Source organism: Brienomyrus brachyistius, chromosome 4 (assembly GCF_023856365.1).
Source record: "Brienomyrus brachyistius isolate T26 chromosome 4, BBRACH_0.4, whole genome shotgun sequence".
Lineage (NCBI taxonomy): Eukaryota > Metazoa > Chordata > Actinopteri > Osteoglossiformes > Mormyridae > Brienomyrus > Brienomyrus brachyistius.
Window position 1 is genome coordinate 17,870,744 of NC_064536.1, and position 21,358 is coordinate 17,892,101.

The 21,358-nt window shown below is 43.7% G+C and overlaps 1 protein-coding gene and 2 long non-coding RNA genes across 3 annotated transcripts in view; 1 reads left to right on the forward strand and 2 right to left on the reverse strand.

The window, feature by feature from the left end:
- LOC125740118 (uncharacterized) overlaps positions 1-21,358 on the forward strand; it is a 353,638-nt gene that overhangs the window by 331,597 nt on the left and 683 nt on the right. The window lies entirely within an intron of this gene.
- The window catches only part of LOC125740114 (NACHT, LRR and PYD domains-containing protein 12-like), a 341,935-nt gene that overhangs the window by 313,255 nt on the left and 7,322 nt on the right, over positions 1-21,358 (reverse strand). The gene's annotated exons all lie outside the window — the stretch shown is intronic.
- Positions 7,034-10,151, reverse strand: LOC125740119 (uncharacterized). The gene is made up of 4 exons (XR_007397450.1): positions 10,018-10,151; positions 8,394-8,553; positions 8,180-8,301; positions 7,034-7,716 (listed from the first exon to the last, which is right to left on the reverse strand). It is a non-coding gene; the product is annotated as an uncharacterized LOC125740119 (long non-coding RNA).

A 21,358-nucleotide genomic window follows, 5' to 3' on the forward strand; every position in this document is an offset into this window, starting at 1 on the left:
GTGAGGTGACTGAGTAACGTAAAACATATAATTAAACAAATACACTTTACTGTAATTTCACAAACACGATTAGATTAAATCAGCATATATAACAACCATATAAAAGGAGTCGGGAGACATAACAGCGAAAGCAAAAAATGTCCGTAGAGTTAAAAACAAAAGTCATATATATCATTAGTAACACACGTTTGATTAAATGATCAAAATACAACAAGCACGAATAAAAATTTTGTAACTAAACTTGTGAACTGCTATACCTGACAATCGACAAGCTAATTAGCAAACGGCGTCTCTCTGACCTCTATTAACAATGGGAAAAGAATAATCAAAAGCCGAACTAAGTCCTTACTACCTAAGTAAATAATTACACAAGAAATTAAAAATAAAGCGTAACAAATTTTTTACTTAACACAAAAAATACGGTTTAACTTCAGACGGCTGACCCTCACGTCCGCCCCCTACTGCCGCCCTGAGGTAACTGCGGGTTTCCCGTTGGTCGCAGCATATGAGACGCTGCGGTCTCTCAGTTAACGTTCCCATCACAACACGTCAGATATGGTTAACGGGTACAGTAATTATTTAACGTACAATAAAACATAAACCTGATAAAAATATTCTAAAATAAAAGTCTTAATATTTTGTGAAGTCTAAAAAAACATGCATATTTAGCAACAACGAGGATGGAGAGTTAAATTAATTTGTTATTCTGACTGCAGCCTTTCTATTTTTCCTTAAGACCAATGTGGACAGCATTCTGATTTCACTTCATGGCTGATCGTCTATTATGCACTGTATGTGATTCCAAAAGACCCAAAAAGCATACAATCTCTTTTGTATGAATCCTGATTTATTTTATATTTTGGTCTAAGTTTCTTCTTTTTAATCCACACAATTACATGTTGGAGACGAAGAACGCTCACAAGCATAGGAAAAACAAAACATGGCTAATGGTTTGCATTTAGTTTGATAGTACAACGAGCATTGAACTTTAAAGCCAAATGTTAATGATTTAATAATAATTAAGAATGCAGTAGTTGTCAGGGTCGCGGGTTGCAGACGAGCAGGCAGGCAGGAAGGATGCAGGGAAGGACGAAGCAGGGAGGCGGAATACGGGGAAAACTGGTGGAACAAAAGGGTCAGGAGTGAACAGATGGAACATAAGGGGATGAGGAGCAGAGACAGGAGGAGCTGAAGGATGAGCAGGAAACATAGGAACAGAGAAAGGAAAGGCCGGGGAAGAAAGGGGAGACAGAGGGAGCCCCAGTGGGTGACGGGGAGCAGCCAGTGGGGCCACAGGTGACCGGGAGGTCGGAGCAGGAGGGGACCTCGGAGGGGCTGAGGAGGCAGGGCGAAGGACAGGTGAAGGGGACGAGGAGGAAGTCGGAGGGGGCACCAGGGAAGGCGAAGAGGGAGCTGAAGGGGACACCGGCGAAATTAAGGAAGGAGGCGAAGCTGCAGCCAAGGCGAGCGAGGGCGAACCAGGGGGCAGGGCGGGTGGGACCCCAGCCCTGTGTCTGTGTTCTCTCCCCTTACAGGACACTCACATGTAGGGGTCAGGCTTGGGTCGACTTCGCCAGGGCGAGGGAAGAGGAGTCACTAGGAAGGTCCCCGAGGGGTCCCATTCAAGCTCCTCCACCTCCAAGGAGGGAGGAGCAGTGGTCGGATTGTCCGGGACCTCATTGGGGACTGGAGATGGAGGGACTGGAGCTGGAGGGACAGGAGCTGGAGTGGGGTCAGGGACCGGGACAGGAGTCATAGGGGTCATAGTCACTGGTGCAGGCAGAAGCGCCTCAGGCGGAAGTGGAGGAAGCAGCGCCTCGGGCGGAGGAGGCAGCGCCTCCGGCAGAGCGGCTGCAGCAGGCAGAGGCAGAGGAGGCAGCGCCTCGGGCAGAGTGGCTGCAGCAGGCGGTGGGACTGGCAGAATCTGCGCAGGTGCAGACGTGGCCCCTTTAAAAGTCCAGGGAACACGTGGGATGGAATCTCTAATCGCGCTGGCCCCCTTGTTAGCCACCTGCGCTGGCCGGTAGAAATACCGCTCGAGGGGTGGCGGTAGCTCTGTGGCAGCCAGGCACGTTCCCAGGATGCTATGCTTGCTGCCGTCGCCGATCAGTTCTTCACCCGCCAGGGACTTTACTGGAGGGTGATGGAAAAACCAGCCACACAGGGCTCCCTGGAGGTGGACCAGCTCGCCGCACAGCTGTGGCGTGGCTTCGCCGCATTCACTCCTGCCTCTCCTCGGGGTGACTTGGAGAGGTTAGCGGAGGATCTGAGGAGGCTGCTCCAGTTAAGGAAAGCTCCACCTCTGCCTGTAGCACCGCCCGAGCAGCCGCCTCTGCCTGCTGCAGCCGCTACACCCGAGGCGCTTCCTCCGCCTGCTGCAGCCGCTTCACCCGAGGATCCTCTGCCTCTGCCTGCTGCAGCCACTACGCCCAAGGCACTCCCTCTGCCTCCGCCCGAGGCGCTACCTCCGCCTCCACTCAAGGCCCCTCTGTCTGTCCTGCCGCCTGCTGCAGCTACGCCCGAGGCCCCTTTGCCTCCGCCACCTGCTGCAGCTATGCCCGAGGCCCCTCTGCCTCCGCCCGCGGCTCCGTCCGCATCTGCAACTTCAACCCCTGTGACTCCTGTCCCAGTCCCTGACCCTTCTCCAGTCCCTCCAGCTCCAGTCCCCGAGGAGGTCCTAGACAACCCCACCACCGCTCCTCCCTCCTTGGAGGTAGAGAAGTTTCAGTGGGACCCCTCGGGAACCTTCCTTGTGTCTTCCCTTCCCTTGCCCCTGCGGCCCCTCCAGCTGTTGCCCGTCGCCTGCTGTGGCTCCCTCGGGCTCCCCTCTGTCCCCCGACCTTTCCCCTCTGGCCTCCCATCTTTGTTTCTCCCGTCTCTATTCCTCCCGTCTCTGTTCCTCATCCCTCTGTGGCTCCCTTGTTCACTCTCGGCCCTTTCGTTCCACCTGTTCCCTCAGTGTCCCCTTTCCTCATCTGTCTGTCCGTGTTCCCTATCCTTTGTCAGGCTTTTGCCCCTATGCCTGTTTTGTCTTTCCGTTCTGTTTCCTGTGCCCCGCTAATGGTTTTGTTCTTGTTTTCCAGGTCCCGTATCCCTCGTCTCGTCCGTCGCCTCCCCTGAGGCGCGCCCCGAGATCACGCCTTTGGGGGGGTTCTGTCATGCCCGGCTCGTCCGATCCTCGTGTGTGCCATGCCCCCTGATTATCCATGTGTGCTTCCCCAATCTTGCCCAGTTGTATTTGATTATTTTCGCCCAGTCTTTGAGTCCACGTCTTTCCCTGCCTTGTTCGTCATTGATGTCTGTATCGTTGATCTATCCTGCCCGTAGCCTTCTTTCCCTAATAAATCCCCCGTTTCCCCCGTTTTCTGTCTGCCTGCCTGATCCTTTCTGCCAGCCTGCCCGTCGCTAACCCGTGACTCTGACAATTATACTTTGCCTTTTTATTGTCAAACGTGAATAATAAATAAAACTTCACCATATAAATAGGTCCAGAGAAGCTCATTCTGACCAGTCTGATATGTGAATTTTTACAAATACAAAATTACTATGGTTACGGTCTAAACTCACTGGAGGTGACAATAAGATTGACCCAATAGCAGAACGTTGAGAGCCCCTAGATAAAATAAAGCTGGAAGCAATAATTGGTGTGTACTTCCTACAGCATTGACAGACAGTACTACGAAAACCACATACTTAAAGTGGATGCTTTGTCATGGTGAACCTCATATTGCATTCATCTAACCATTAGTCCTGCCTCTAGACTCCCCTACATTTGTATTATTTGTAGACACTTCCTACCCTCCATTCAGGTCTGTAGAAACAATAGGCCCTGTGAGGATGAAAGCGCACTTCCTTCATGGGTCCAGCAAACCTTTTTTAAGCTGTCGCACAAGAATCATGATTAGATAATGAAACATGTTTATGTGTACATGTTTTCCATTGGAGTTTGGGGTTGGAGTGTCATCAGCCGGACCCCTAGGCTGCCAGGGTCCAATTTTGTTGGACTTGCGAACCCACTCTCAGAATGGAACTGGTTCTTATCTTGGGGACTGTATATATGTACCTGTCCTTGCCTTGTTTGTTCAGGTGGTCATTGTGGTTGTTTCTTGTGTGTTAGTTCCTGTGTTGTTAGTGTTCTCTTCCTTGTTCAGTCCCCACATTACCTTTTAAGTATTTTTAGTGTTTAGTGCTTTCAATGTTTTCAGTTGTTTTACCTTGTGGTTAGTTTTAGTTAGTTCTTGTTTTACCTGTTATATTTTCACCTCTCATGGTCCCCATATTTTCTGGTTCTCCCTTTAAGTTCTGTTTCATTAAATAAACATTTGTTTGAGAGACGCTACGAGGATCATCCTTCCCTTTGTCATGCCCGCCATAACAGAAATGTCAGGAAAATATGTTATACAAATAAAATGGAATTGAATTGAAGGCAGTGTCACCCGTCTGCAGCAGCCTCTCATGTCTCCTCCCTGTTTGGCAAGCAGATGTTCCTGGCCATCTTGCCCTCCCTGTTGTCCAAGTGTGGTGTATTTCACAAGGACACGCACAAGACAGCCACCATTATCGCACGCTGCTCTTTTATTAACTCTGCAAAAATAAGGCAGCCTACCAATATCCCAGCATTCCCTAGTCAAACTCCAACAACTACGGCAAGACCAAGGTTCCAATAACAAAACTCAAATGATCAATGTATCACATTACCACTCTTTTTAAATGAAACTACTCTTCTGTTACTCTAACTTCAGATTCCAATAAGTGTTTTTTTTACAATGGTTGACGGGTAAACCAAAGAACAGTATCAAACAAAAAACAATATTCTTGTGAACGTTTTTCGCCTGCTTACTGAAAGTTCTGTACAATGAAAACACTAATCTAAATGTTTTAAGGGTCATGACGCTCAGGCGGCTTCCTATTTCTGGCTAAGCGGCGCAGACTCTAAGATATGCTTCTGGCACCGTTTTGGTCCTGTCCACAGTGTCAGCATTGGCTGACATGTTGTCTTCAATCTCACTGGGTTGGGTTGATGTGCCTGCAGTTGCACCATTGGTATTCAGATTCAGTCCCTCTGTTATGACACGAGGTCTCAACTGGTCACCACGTCTCCTATATGTGATGTCTGTGCCTGTCTCTTGAACTCTGTAGGACACAGGTCTTGTCTGCTCCACTATCACTCCTGGAATTCATTTCTCCCCCCCCAGTATTCTGTACATTCATGGAGTCATCCTGCGAAAAAGACCTGTCTACTGCTCGCTGGTCATGATAAAACTTTTGCATGTAGTGTTTCTTGCGAACAGAGGCAGTTGCGTCAGGATGGATCAGGTCCAGGCGAGTATGCATGTGTCTGTTCAAAAACATGTCCGCAGGAATAGTAGTACAATTTGGAGCACAACGGTACTGCATTAGGAACAGGGAAATCTTGTCTTCTATATCCAGTGTGGATCATGCAAGCGTTTTTAGTCTATTCTTGAATGTCTGCACATACCTTTTGGCAAGACCGTTGGTGGCCGGATGGTCCGGGGAACTCGTTGAATGAAGAACCCCATTTTTGAATTGATCAGAGGTGAACTGTGTTCCATTGTCTGTAACAACATGCTCTGGAAGACCATATGCCGCAAACAGTCTCCTTAATCTTGTTATGGTGGCTCGGGAGGTGCTGTTAGGCATCCTGAACACCTCTAGCCACTTTGAGTATGTGTCCACAACTATCATAAAGGCGTGTCCTAAAAACGGACCGGCAAAATCTATGTGTAGCCTTTTCCAATTCTGGCCTGGAAATTCCCAAGGATGCAAGGGTACCTGCTGGGGCATTCGTTGTTCCATCTGGCAATGTTCACAAATTTTGCAGACCCGCTCCACGTCTGCATCAATCTTAGGCCACCAAACATACTTGCGGGCAAGAGCTTTCATTTTAACAACACCCAGATGACAGGAATGTACCTCAGTTAACACTGAATTTCCCAATTTCTCGGGCAACACTACCCTAGTGCTCCAAAGGATACATCCACACTCCACTGACAGTTCACATCTGCGAGTGTGAAGGGCTTTCAGACTTTCGTCCACTCTGTCAGGCCACCCATCCATAATGTACTTCAAAACTTTGTATAGCACTCTATCTGTGTGCGTAGCACATGCAACTTGTTCAGCCTTCACAGGAACTTGCCCAAGGTGTTCAGTTAATAGCGTATGAACGCTCTCTGATACAGCTGTGGTTCCTGCATCACTCACGTCAGGCAAGGGAACTCTCGAAAGTCCATCTGCATTGCTGTGTTTTTCTGAGGCACAGTATTCAATGGGATAATCATAAGCAGAGAGAATGATTGCCCATCTTTGAATTCAAGCTGCTGCCATTTTGGGTAAAATTTCCTACCCCATAAATATTGGGTAAAACATAAAAAATTTATGATCATTAAAGCAATATTTCATTACAGACATGTTACTGAACTCCTGGGAGGCGAGAAATATATCTCATGTTCACTAGTGTTGCCTGCATTATGTCACTTGTCAAGAGTCATGGAGCCATCAGATGATCCAGTTTACATTGTGAGCTTCAAAAAGACATTCACTGAAGATGTAGCTCAGAGGAAGGAAAATGTTAACCTTGCATGGCTCAAGATTGCCAAAAAGAGATGTCCATAATTTTGGTTTCATCCTCTGATTCAGGTACAGAAGTAGAATCCATAAACAAAGGTTTGGATCGATATAAATCAGACTCCAAGATTGACATAGTTGAGTGTCCACTGCAGTGATGGTCCAAAAGAAAAGCGCCACCTGCAGGCCAGGAAATGATTGCATGCAAGTATCTCTCAATACCTGCAACCACAGTGTCCTGTGAAAAGTTGTTGTCTCTCTGGACACATTATGCAAAAAAGTGAGCTGCTCTGACCTCTGATAATGTTAACAGATGGGTCTGTCTCAGTCGCTGGCTGAATTTAAAAGAGGAGCAGCCTGTTTATCTAAAAGTAACACGGTGACTGTTCAGAATTTCAATAGCTGATCTGATGAGAGATGAATAGTCTTAAGTTTCAACTGCTATGTGTCACGGTAAACGGGGCAGAAAGACCGGGATCCCAATATGCAAGCCGCTAAGCGCTTTATTCTGAAAAACCAAACAGAGGCACCAGAAGAGATAGGCAAGAGACAAGGTCGAAAAACAGGCAAGGGGTTCGTTAGCCGGGGAGTCAATCCTACGAGGAGGGACGAGACAGGAACACACAGGGTAGCGGGAACAAGACGAGCCGGGACAGGCAGGGCAGTCGGGTCAGGTACGGGAACGGGTCTGGAACGGGAGAGAGATAAGGAGAGAACACGAGGCAAACAGGCAGGGCTCGGAAACAGGGTAAGACGATGGACAAAAGACTGCCAACATCTGTATCTACACGTTATATCTGTGCATCTATATCGTAACAGTAGCAAATTTAAGTCTGCTAATGTGTCACTCAACACAATAATCACAAACCACAGTGACACTGGTCTCTGCACCATGGCTCCTGACACATTACAGCAGTCCAGTGAGGACGGGCACATGCCGCATCTTCTGCGCTTTGTGGTTGGTCCAGCTCTTATAGTTGGTTTCTCCTTCACTGCACCTCAGACCTTCACTGCATTCTGTGTTGCACTTGGAAGCCTAGGAACCCGAATTCTTCTTTCCAGGCAAAGTCTCAGAAGTGGTACAACTGGGTCCTGGAAAATGTGCTGTGTGTGTCCTGCACTGAAAAGGCGCTAAAAAATGAGAAATTAATTAAGTTAATTGTTAGTTAATTTTTATTTCATCAGCAGTGGACATGCTCTCATCTTTAATTCACTGTTGCGAAGCTTCTGCATTCATTTCACCACCAGTATGAATATCATTCCCAGGTTCTTCTGTGCTGCTTTTAAAATACGAGTTTTGGTGTTTTTAAATAATGGAGTTTATATACCAAACATAACATGAACTAAAACAGACATTAATTACTGTCAGCCGTGACCCCTGTCTATTCCTTTGCTGCATGGTGGCCACATGCCTGACAGTTAAATAACTTTTAAATAATACTGAATTTAGCCAAAAATGAAATGGATTTCAATTTAAGCACAATTTTGAATAATCTTTTAAAATAAAAATTACTTAAAAAATATTTTTTAAAACAATTTTTTAAAAATCTGAATAATTTTTCTCTTTATTTATGGATGAAAGAGTTAAACATACTGATCACTGGTAGGAGACAGAAACAGGGCACTGGCAGGACTGGTCTGGAGACTGGGCCGGCACACTGGGAATGTAGTACGAGACTGGATTGGACATAGGCTTGTTGACAGGACTGTAACAGACTGGAGACAGGAACAGGCTGACTGTACAGCATACCTTCACTGTATGGTCTATAGTATCATCAACAGACTGGAAAACGTATTTATGTATTAACCTGTGTGATGGATCTCTGCTGTTGTCACCTCACAAACATTCTCCAATTGATTCTTCAGCTCAGAAACCACCTTCCTCATGTTCTCAAAATAGCAGTGTGGACTGACAGAGATTCTGGGTCCAAATCCATCTTCAGGGGTGACAGGAAGACCCTGGTACCTCTACAGACACATAGTCTGATTAAACAGCTTTGTCTTAAAATGGATGAGAGAGGGATATAGGGCTCTCGAAGGAACAAACAGGCACGCTTAGGTTCAATCAAAATGAAAACACTTTAATACAAGTGATACAAGACAACCTCGCATTAAAATCAATCAAATAAAATCAATTAAAAACAATGCAAGATAACCTTATACCACCAGAGATATAGAATAGTATAAATCATACGAATATATATAGGAAGCAACAATAAAAATATAGGTAAGGCGAACTATTATCACAAGCGGTGATAATTAATCCCCTTAATCATCCATCCATCCATCCATCTTCCAAACCGCCTATCCAAATCGGTCGCGGGGGGTCTGGAGCCTATCTCGGAAGCAATGGGCACGAGGCAGGGAACAACCCTGGATGGGGGGCCAGCCCATTGCAAGGCACACTCACACACCATTCACTCTCACACGCACACCTACGGGCAATTTAGCAACTCCAATTAGCCTCAGCATGTTTTTGGACTGTGGGGGGAAACTAGAGTACCCGGAGGAAACCCCACGACGACATGAGGAGAACATACAAACTCCACACACATGTGACCCAGGCGGAGACTCGAACCTGGGTCCCAGAGGTGTGAGGCAACAGTGCTAACCATTGCACCACCATGCTGCCCCTCCCCTTAATCAATCGAACGCAAAAGCAGCTGCTAAACTATTTACACTCGGACGTGCCCTCATCACCCACCTTCACACACGGACTGGGGAGCCCTTTTCAGTCCTGGCAGGAGACCAACACGTGAGTTCCGAGAAATGCCGGGCGATGCGCACTCTATCCCACGGCTGAGCTCCGGTCAGTACTGAGTTTTCCCCGTCCTTTATACTAAATTGGGTGCGGCCTGTGGGCAGGGGACGAGCTGGCCAGGCTCACCCCTTCCCCCCAGGGCAAGATGTTATCCAATTCCCCCTTTTGTCTGAGTGTTGCTGCTTGAGATAATAAAACACAATAGGCGTCCTGGTGCCGGGTGTCTGCACAACGCCTCCCTGTCCCCCCTACAGACAACATAGGGTGCTAGATAATGACCCCCCCTGTCTCCCGAAACCAAGATAAGCATTCTGCATGCCGATCTAATGGCTCAGATAAACATCCTGGCTTCTTTTATGAGCCCAAGTTTTTTATGACAGGACAGGGTTTACGGGGGATCGGCAAAGAATAACATGTTCAATGACATTCCGGGTGAATCCAGGACGATTGATCTTCAGGACGATCAGTCTCCACACGATCAGAATTAATCCACAATTACGATCTCCCACAATATTACAGTAAAAGGATTAATTCCATATACGTGGGTGACGTAATCGTCCGTGAATTCATCCTAATACAAGCTTCATCAAAACAAATACATATTTTAACCCAACCTGACTAAACCAAACCTAACTCTGGCTTTCATATTGTCAAAGTAGCTGTTCTGTTACCTGGAGGAAATGGATGTGATCCTCTGTGTGTAAAAGCTGCTCCAGCTCAGAGTGTCTCCTCTTCAGTTCATCAATATCCTGCTTCAGTCTCTTCATGTCTCTTTCAGCCTGACTCACTATAGCCTTCTCCTGATCTCTGATGTGTGTTTTTCTCAATACGTAAGTTACTGTATTACTGCTGCAATGCCAGGTAAGTTAAACCCTGCTATCTGGCATCTTTATCCCATCAAACCTCTGACCCAGAGTAACCCACAGCCACAGTAATTTGATTAATCCCCACAAGTCTGTAAATCTGCAATCTGTTGAATCTGAGAGAAGATTTAATATGATCACAAGCCAGCTGTTATCTTCTCCTCAGGTTCATACTCACTGTGAATGAGGCCACAGCCTCTCTCAGCTCCTGCAGCTCCTTCTCTCTCATCTGAATACTCTGCTGAAATTCCCTCTGCGTTTCACCCATTTCTTTTACAGATAGGAAACAAGACATAAACACAAGTTTGTTTCATTAGCTGAGATCATATTCATTAATCATCCTGTCCAGGGTGGATCCCAGCCTTGGGCCCTGTGCTGCCTGGGAAAGGATCCAGGTTCTCCCCATGACCCTGACCCAGATAAGCAGTTTGGAGATGGATCGATGGATAGATGGATGGATGGATATTATCAAATGATTTATGACTGTAGGCAGGATAAAATAAATTTCAATTTCCTTTGATTCTACACACTCTACACACCAGCAATCAGACGATATTTAAACCCTCTTAGTTCATACATCTCAGCCATTCAGATGCTCATCTAAACAGTAAGTGAACCTCTTGACCCTGTTTGCTTGCCGTTTGTATTCAGCTGCGGCCACATGGTTTGCAATTTCAAGGAGCTTTTAATAGAAATTCGATTTTTTTTTCACTTTAAAGTAACTTGACATGGTTCTGCCCCCTTGAGAACAGTTACTGATGAAAGTGAATGTGCTAAAATTTCTCAATAAGTTATTGGAAATTATATGTGCATTTTCCTTTCACTTTACTTAAACAGTTTTCATCTCTCTGACTTAAAAGCAGATATACTCTCAAACAAAATACAAAAAACATTATATTTGTAAGCATTCATTATATAAAAGTGAATAATTTATATAAAGTCTCCTGACCTGTATCTCCGTCCTTCCAGCAGCAGCTGAGACTGTATCATGGCCTCTGTGTTCATCCAGCATACAGAGATAACAGATACACTGCTGGTCGGTACGGCAGTAGACCTCCAGGGGTTTGTCATGGTGGAAACAGACCTTGTCCTGCAGATGTCCAGTGGCATCAGTCAGCTTGTGCTTCTTAAAAGCTGGAGACTCATAGTGAGGCTGAAGGTGAGTTTCACAGTAAGAGGCCAGACACACCAGGCAGGATTGACAGCTTTGTGTTTTCTCCCAGTACAGACGTCACACTCCACATCTCCAGGTCCAGCGTAATGGTCAGCAGGAGTAGCTGCTTGTAGTCCAGTCTTCTACAGGTTCTCCACCACTTCAACCAGTATGGTGTTTCTGCCCAGAACAGGTCTGGGTCTGAAGGTCTGTCTGCACTGAGGGCAGCTGTAAACTCCAAGACGATCCTCCTGATCCCAGCAGCTCTTAATGCAGCTCATACAGTAACTGTGTCCACGGGGAATAGTCACTGGATCCTTCAGTAGATCCAGACAGACTGGACAGTGGAACTGGTTCAGATCCACTGCAACACTGGCTTCTGCCATTTTACCACGAACACTGATAGGATTCAGTTTTGTTTTCTCTGATAGTCGTCTGTGTGTGACAGTGGGAGGAACTTCTTGCTTCTCAGGCTGCAGTAGGTGTGGTTTTGGACAGAGACCAGACTGAGAAGAGCAGACTAGGCAAATACTGGATCTGCAGTTTATGAACAAAATAGTACATTATACAAACTGTACCCAAAGTAAACATTTATGTATCTTTTATGAGAATAACAGTTACTGACATTGTTTTTCTGTAAACAAACCTGTAATCCTGTCCTAAAACTGTTTGATTTTGTACAGTAGATAGAAATTAGGTATAAAGGTATGAGAGCGCAGATCTACTGAGAATGAATTTCTGTGTCTGTTTAGAAACATGTTTGGGATCATGTGGTTTCAGGTGAAACATGCAGGGATGTGCAATTATAGACAGACTGTGTCAGGATTAGACAGAACAAGCTTTGACAAGTGCTGTCAATCCACAGATTTGTTTTTTTACATTATTCTATATATAATACTCATGAAAATAACAGGTGTAGCACATAAATGTCGTTTCTTCATTTTCTTTCTGTGTGTTTGTGCTGGGAGTGTATTTGTGTCAGGAAGGAGAGTCAGGTGACCAGGTTCATAGTGATACTTTTTCCCACCCAAATTTTTTCCATAATCTAATAATGTAAATTTATCCTAGAAATTCATTGAACATTATTAAGTTAAAGTCTCACATTTAAGCCAAAAGTTAATGGACCAGCTTCAGCCATCTGCGGGAACAGAAAGATGAAATATCAGGAGTATCTAAGAAACTCCAATAACCGCTTATACTGTACAGGGTTATGGGACACACACATCCCAGGAAGCACAGGGCACAAGGCAGAGACACCCTGGATGGGATGCCAGTCCATCACAGGGCAAACACTCACTCACATGCTGAGGACAATCAAGAGACACTAATTCAACAAACTGCACGATCTTGGACAGTAGAAGGAAACCTGAGGAAACCCACAGGAACACAGGGAGAACATGCAAGCTGTACATGCAGAACCAGGAGTGGGAACCACACCCACAAGCCTGGAGGCGTGAAGTGAGAGCAGCTGGTCTGAAGTCCTGAAGGGAGCTGGAGCGCCCTTTCTTTGGAACAGTGTGGAGCCGTCCTCCATTACTGCTTATCCTGTACAGAGGGGTGGGGAGCCTGGAGCCTGTCCCAAGTGGCACAGGGCGGGGGACACAATGGGTAGGATACTAGTTTATAGCAGAGCACACACTCACACACATAATCACACACTAAGGGCAGCTTAGAGATCCCAATCGGCTGACCACATGTTTACAGGGTCTGAAATACGAGGAGAAAATTGAAATGTTATTAAAGCCAGAAAACTGAATATCGAATATGAGGCTAACTTAACCGCGGTGCCCCAGGTAAACTTGACTTAGCCCCTCATCCTTTCAACAGCTAGAAACTTCCCCGGTCAGCGCGTTGGTGGAATAGCGAAAGTTACTGAACTGGATGGGTTAGTGTCATTTTATGGACACGAAATATGTGTTGCATACACCGATTCCTAATAAAAGTTCACTATTATAGAACTGCAAAGATGCAATTCCATGCTGTAAACTGGCTCCAGAGCTGCCTGCCATGTTGTGATGTTCTGAAGCGTCATGGAGCGGCCGCGCTCAGATGGTTAAAGGTGTGTTCACTCCAAATTCCAGCTGACCAATAGACATGTAAGCTGCTAAGGCCCGCCCACCCTATAAAACAGTGCCAAAAATCGGAAGCAAAAATAGCATTTCAAATGCAAAAAAAAAAAAAAAAATCCAAAAGCAAAGAAAAACATTCTATAAGCAAAACAAATTAAAGATTTGCTTGCAGTTTTCAAAATTTTGGTTGATACTTTTGGCACAAAATTAACTCCATATTTACACCACTGCATCCGACGTTCTTAAGAAGTCATTTACGTTAACGTGATAGTACAACCAACATTGTATTAGATTGTTAATATATATTTAGTTCGATTGCATCATGTTCAGTCTTACTGCTGCATTTTTAATTATTATGAAATCGTTAACATTTGGCTTGAAAGTTCAACGCTCGTTGTAATATCAAACTAAATGCAAACCATTAGTCACGTGTTGTTTTTCCTATGCTCGTGAGCGTCCTTCGTCTTCAACACGTAAGGATGGACTACAACGCCTGTAGACGTATAAATGCTGCCGCCGTCACTTCTGGAAGAAGCCTTCAGTCGACCTATTAAGTGGGCGTGCCATATAGTAGGCGTTACTTGTACTGACGTTGGCGTCAAGCGGGCGTGCATCTTAGCGTGACGTAGACATATCGTGGGCGTGCCTTGTAGTCTTGCCAGATGGATACTATAGCAACATTTTGAACACACTTCCGCCAAATGAGATTCGTATTAAACTACTGTGTTTTATTATTCCAAGCAAAGTTAATGAATGAATCAACTATGCAAATTCAATTGACCTTGAAATAAATTAAAACATTGCTAAAATACTCATGCAAAATGAAATAAAGTAGCCTAAAAATTGCCTGACCACACTCACCCCTTCTGAGATTTAACCCCCCCTCCCCAGAGTGAAATCTGCCCTCCCCACTCTCAGTCTAGACACAGCCACTCCCTAAACTTAAAGACCAGAATAAACATATTCACAATTCAATATTAATATCAAAATTAATCAAGCCTATATGATCAAATACTTTAAAATAAATTATTGGATGCTATTTAAATGTTTACTTATTATTTATTTACAGATGTACATATGCATTTGTTTGAGAATGACTTGAAATATCTTTGTAGGGTGAGTAAAAAGTTTGGAAACAAAATTAATTATTTAGATGCTAAGTGTAGCAGTGATGTAACTGATATCATTTTGCAAGAGGCCAATAGGTCATCACCAGAGGAAGAAGAAGGACGTCAGAGTAAGAATCCACCTTTCCTCTGTGTTCAGGGGTATATCTGTATTACTGCAGTGCCACTGTGAGTGTTTTGTGGGACACATTGCATCTGATAATCTTATTCCAAAATTGTGTGGCTTAAAAATAAGAAACTTAGACTAGTTAACATTTGGCTTGAAAGTTCAACGCTCGTTGCACTATCAAACAAAATGCAAACCATTAGCCATGCATTGTTTTTGTTTGTGTTGTGTAAAGTAAATTAGGATTCCTAAAAAAGAGATTGTATGCTTTTTTGGTCATTTGGAATCACATACAGTACATTATAGATGATCAGGCATTTAGTTTATGTTTTATTGTACGTTAAATAATGAGTGTACCCGTTAACCAAATATTGCGTGTTGTGATGGGGATGTTACTGTAACTGAGGGACCGCAGCGTCTCACGTGCTGCGACCGATGGGAAACCCGCAGTTACCTCAGGACGGCAGTAGGGGGCGGGCGTGAGGGTCAGCCGTCTGAAGTTAATTAAACCGTTTTTTTTTTTTGTAAAATAAAAATTTGTTACGCTTTATTTTTAATTACTTGTGTAATTATTTACTTAGGTAGTAAGGACTTAGTTCGGCTTTTAATGATTCTTTTCCCGTGTTTTAATGGGGGTCAGAGAGACGCCGTTTGCTAATTAGCTTGTCGATTGTCAGGTATAGCAGTTCACAGGTTTAGTTACGAAATTTTTATTCATGCTTGTTGTATTTTGATCATTTAATCAAACGTGTCTTACTAATGTGATTTATCTATTTTATCTAGAGGTAACTCTACGGACATTTTTTGCTTTCGCAGTTATGTCTCATGTCTCCTTTTACATGGTTATTATATATTCTGATTTAATCTAATCGTGTCAGTGAAATTACAGTAAAGTGTATTTGTTTAATTATATTATATTTCACGTTCCTCAGTTACCTCACTTACGCTTTGAGCAGAGCGGAACCAGGACATTAAAAGGATAGAATAGGAAGCCTTTATTGTCAGTGTAAAGGTAGCAAATACAATACATAGACAGAAATATAGAAAATGTACATACAACGTGAGGGGAACCCCACCCCATCACACATCAGAATTACATTTCATTACATTTTAATCAGATAGAAAAACAGTCATTTTGCATGTTTGTTCTGTTTGCTGAACCCAGTCACTTATTCTTGCCTAACATACGTCACACGTCAGACAGAGTAAAAAGGGTTATACAGGTTAAAAAGCAGAGATTTTACCTTTTTGCCGGAGAAGCAGCGACATGTGACACTCTGATAAGGTAAAAATGATTCCTCCAGCACACAGTGAGCTATCCCAGCATGCACAGCGACACAGAGGATTTATAATAAACACAAAACCCTGGATAGAGGGGTTCAGTGAATGAGGAGGTGAAGCTGTACAGGAGGGTCAGTCCATCAGAGGAGACTCTGTAGAAGGACAGAGTACCAGCCGCCCGGTCCAGATACACTCCTACTCTGCGGGAGCCTGAGGGCTTTATGGGTATAACAGTCTCTTTCTTATTGTGCCAGACAGAGTAACTGTGAGGAAAGCAGAGCAGTATCCATGACTTGTCATTGAATCCAAGCCGACAGTCATCACTCCATCCTTTCCTCCCGATTCCTTTATAAGTCACTCCTATCCAGGCTCCATCTCCACTCCAGTCAGCCTCCCAGTAACAGCGACCAGTTAGACTCTCTCTGCACAGAACTTGGGGCAAGTAGTCAAATCTCTCTGGATGATCAGGATATGGCTGCTCTGCCCCCCGTGTCACCTTCCTGTTCCCCTCTGACAGACACAGGTATCTGTATGTTGTGTTGGGGTCCAGCGTCAGCTGGCAGGAATCTGTAGGCAAGAGGAAGAGCGATTAATCCCATGACGTAGCTATGTTACAAAAAAAAAAAAAAATCAACTTTTATAGATTTTTATGGTACTACCTTCAGTGGAACAGTCTTAGAGCTTTCCAACAGTAAAAAATATTTTTCTAGGCCAAATATTAATAATTTTATGAAGTTTTAATTAGTGAAAAATAGCCATTGATTCGGTCATTGAAAAACAATAGGAACTAATACGTGACTTTGTGATCTGATTCTTGGACGCTTCACTTCAAAATGCTCTAACTTGCTTAATTCTTATCCAAATTGCACAACTGAGGTACCATTGGGCAGCTTATGAACAGGACAAGATAAATAGAGTATTTTCACAATGTATTAACCCAAATTAACCCCTTCCTTTCTAATGAAAGTATGATTTGAGAGAATATTCAAGGTTGATGAGGCATTGAGCGAATGGTTACCACACAAGGATACTACTCTATATCCATGAAATTTCATGCTTCTTTGTTAATGTAAGAGTTATATCTCATTTCTAAGCTGGAAAAGAGAATAATTAAAGCTTGAAAAGTACTCATTAACCTTGTTAATGAGTGGAAAGAAATCACATTTTAGACATTTGATTGAGATCTAAACTATGATTCTGGGTGAGGTAAATAATGTTGTGATTAAACTAATATTAAATGTCCTTGGGTGCTTTATTAATGCCGGGATGGTTGGCCTGTTTCCAGGTTTTTCGTCCACCATGATGGATTCTGATCGGACCACCAGTCCTTTCGGTTCCTAAAAAAGTACCTTCTGGACATGGATTTTTCATGAAACGTTGTCAGTGTATATTTTAAACATAGTTAAAAATGTCAACTTACCTTAGGATAGTGTCATAAACACCGTTCCAGAGTTAGAACCGGCCGAATGCGAGACAAATTTTCAGTATGTGCGAATCAATGGAAATTGCTGACAGATGTGAAAAACTAAACAACGATGTTGTAGATGGGCATTTCCTCTATGCCATAGCGGGGATTCCTTGGGAAATCCACCTCAAACAACTAATAGAAAGCGCGCTTTCTCGAAGACACTCATAGGCAAGACCCAACCTCGTCAGCAGGCTACATGGAGAAAATCGCTCCCGCTGAACGCGGTGATTGTAACACAGCTACATGACGAAGCCCAGCATCTCCATCATTATCACTGTCACACCTCACACTCACTAACACAGAACTCGCTCCAATACACACATTTTATTCCCAATATACTCATGTAGCCGCCCGAGTCTGCGGCGCTCCGGCTGCCCCCTGCGCTGTGAGACACGCCGCGCTGAGAGACTCGCTGGGGACCCAACTGCACTTTAGCCTGAAAGCTATTATTCTGTACGATACATAAAATATAAAAACGAAGCAGGAATTCAAGTATGTGAAATACCTCAGGAAATGTCGGACGCCGCGCGACGCAGGCGGGAAGACGCGCCGAAATGCTGCGCGTGTTAAAATAATACAGGCAAATACAATTACAAATAGCATTCATCAAACACGTTAACCATAAATTGTACACCAAAGAGTAGCACTAGAAGTTAATTTATCTTTATTTCAAAATAAGAACATCCTTCAAACAACACCGGTCGCGAACGAGCCGCTCAAAAGATCCGGATCCGGACTGAGAGACATTTTTATAAAGCAAAACGCCTCAGCGCTCCATGCTGCTCTGACTGTCACTGAAGTTTGTGTTACTGGCAGTGTTGCCAACTATTTTCAATGGAAAGTAGCTAAAGTCTGCTCGAAAAGTCGCCAAATGTCGCTAGATGACGTCATGCGTATATTTGCATATTGATTACGTGATTACGTCGTATTTGCATTCTGCGTGTTTTCCGTAATCCTTCCTCACGTGTCCAATATAAAACTGTTATCAATTGCGTTACATATTTTCTGCCAGACAACGCGTGCTGACGGTGTACAGGAACAGAACACGAGGGAGGGAGAGGAGGAGAGAAAGAGGGAGTGTGGTGCGCGAATAGTAGGCAAGATGAGTGACAGTTGGAAACGAAGTGGCACTTTGATGCATTTAATAGCTATGATAACTCAAAGGCAGAATGCAAAATTTGCAAGATGAATCTGTCATTTCGAGGAGGATCCACAAACAACATTCACAGACACTTAAGAACTGCGCATCCAACAGTTCAGAAGCCGGATCAGCCCATCTAAGTTGAGGCACTGTCAAAATGTTACACTGTTAGAAAGGTGATACATAGTTGTTATAGTGGATAGAACCTAAAACTGTTGGATACTGGTGTTTTGCACGTTGTAATTCATTTTTTTATTATTATGATTTCTTATTTATGTTATTTGACTGTTGTTAATAGATCAAAGACAAAAATAGATTTTCCACATATATGATGTTCAGTACGCATGTTTGAGGTTTTTATATTTAATCTTTTTGTACCAAACATAATGTAAAATTATGGCATTGAGGAAATCATAACGTTTAGTACACATATCAATCATGGGTCAAAACAGAGCTGAATCTGACTGAGGCAGAAGTAATAAAATGAAGAGTCATTTGGGAGCCGGAAGAGCCGACTCTTCTTGGTGAGCTTAGCCAAATGATCCGACTCACTAAAAAGAGCCGAAATTCCCATCACTAGTGCAGACTGAGGAGACGTTCAGTGTCACAGCCAGTTTGGGGGATGCACAGCTGTACCAGAATGTATTATACCCTGTTACACTCTCACACAAACACAAAGAAGATATAATGTATTTCTACAGAAGTTCCAAAGACCTAAACCAGTCTTTTTTTTTATTAAAAAAAGGGGAAAAAAATCACACACACATTACAATAATTATGTGAATGTTATCATAAAGTAGTATTAATGATATTAAAAATAAACACATGCAAACAAACTTACATTTCTGGATCCCTGGTCTGGTCCTGCACTCTCCACTGTGGTCCACACTATAGCAGAAGCAGAATGACATAGTACTGCTGTATCCATTTATTTAATTGTTGCATTTTCTCCACATACACGAGTCTATAGCAGGACAGACACACATTCTGTACTCACTTCAGTTTCTCCAGTTTACAGCTGGAATCCTCCAGTAGAGCAGAGAACAGCTTCACTCCTGAGTCTCCTGGGTGATTGTAGCTCAGGTCCAGCTCTCTCAGGTGTGAGGGGTTTGACCTCAGAGCTGAAGCCAGGGAAGAACAGCCTTCTTCTGTGACTCGACAGAATGGCAGCCTGCAGAGAGACAGACAAAAACTCTCCAATAAATAAAAACACCTCAGCACTAAGAGTAGTAGTTTAAAGTAAATGTGACGACTTCAATAAAGATTTCAATAATTACAGTTGATACTGTGGAATACCCAGTAATACCGACCTCAGTATCTTCAGGTTACAGTGTGAATCACCCAGTCCAGCAGAGAGCAGCTTCACCCCTGAATCCTGCAGGTCATTGTCACTCAGGTCCAGCTCTCTCAGCTGAGAGGAGTTTGATCTGAGAGCTGAAGCCAACACTTCACAGCATGTCTCTGTGAGTCTACAGCTGTCCAGCCTGGAAAAGGAAACGTGTTAAGATAAAATTGCATACATCACACAAACAGGTATATAAAATAAAACATCAAAATAAACATTTTTAGTACAATAAGACATGCAGCATATAGCTGAAATATCAGTTAGTTTGTTGTTTCCTTGTCCTAGTCAGGAACACAAATAGTTTTTACTTGACACTCCCCAGCCGAGACGAACCTGCTGTTTAATGACCTTACAGGGTGAGTTACCCTGAGACTCTGTAATATACGCATAAGTATTTTTATAAAGATCTGAGCAGCGCTGGGGCTCAGTGATCAGCACTACAGCCGACCCAGGGGTTCTAGGGTTTTGGGTTCAGTTCCTGCCTGGGATATGTGTGCGTGTGCGAGTTTATGGGGGATTAGAATGTCAAGAAGAGCTTAAGTTTTCTTAATTCAATTTTTTATATGACTTTTGAATTGCTGACACCATGACTGAAATCCTTATTTTCTGTTTTGCCGTACCTGAGAAGCTGTTAAATTCACTCAGCCGGCCAGGTATTTAAACTGGTGACCTTCCGACCACAGGCACAGAGTCCAAACTCACTGAACCACACCAAGAATGTTATAAAAAAAAAAATATATATATATATATTTATCCTGCAGTATCCAGAATTTAAAAGAATTTCTGGGTGTCCGTATAAATACACTCTAATTGTTCTGATGAGATATAAAAGAAGTATCATGAATAACATCTGTATTTCTTTAGCAACAGACGTATGTAAGATCACTTACAGAGCTGTCCTAGATTTCTTGATCACAGGCAGCAGCCTCTGAAGACCTTCATCTGATCTGATGTATTTCTTCAGATCAAACACATCCAGCTCCTTATCTGACATCAGTAACACAAAGGCCAGAGCTGACCACTGTGCAGGTGAGAGGTCTACTGCTGAAAGGCTTCCTGAACCCAGGTATCTTTGAACTTCCTCTGTTAGAGAACTGTCACCCAGTTCATTCAGACAGTGGAACAGGTTGATGGTCCTTTCTGCAGATAAATTCTCCTGTATTTTCTCCTTGATATATTGAGCTGTTGTTTTCTTACTGTTATGTAAACTGGTTCTTGTCTCTCCCAGTAGCCTTTGTAACAGACTCTTACTGGAGTCTGTTGAGAGGCCAAGGAGGAAGCGGAGGTAGAGGTCCAAGTGTCCATTCTTGCTCTTTAATGCCTGATCCACTGCAGTCTTCAGCAGGTCAGCTGATGAGTCTGACAGAAACACATATAAAGCAGCAAGATACTCCTGGATGCTCAGATGCACAAAGCAGTACACCTTCTCCTGGTACAACCCATACTCCTCTTTAAAGAC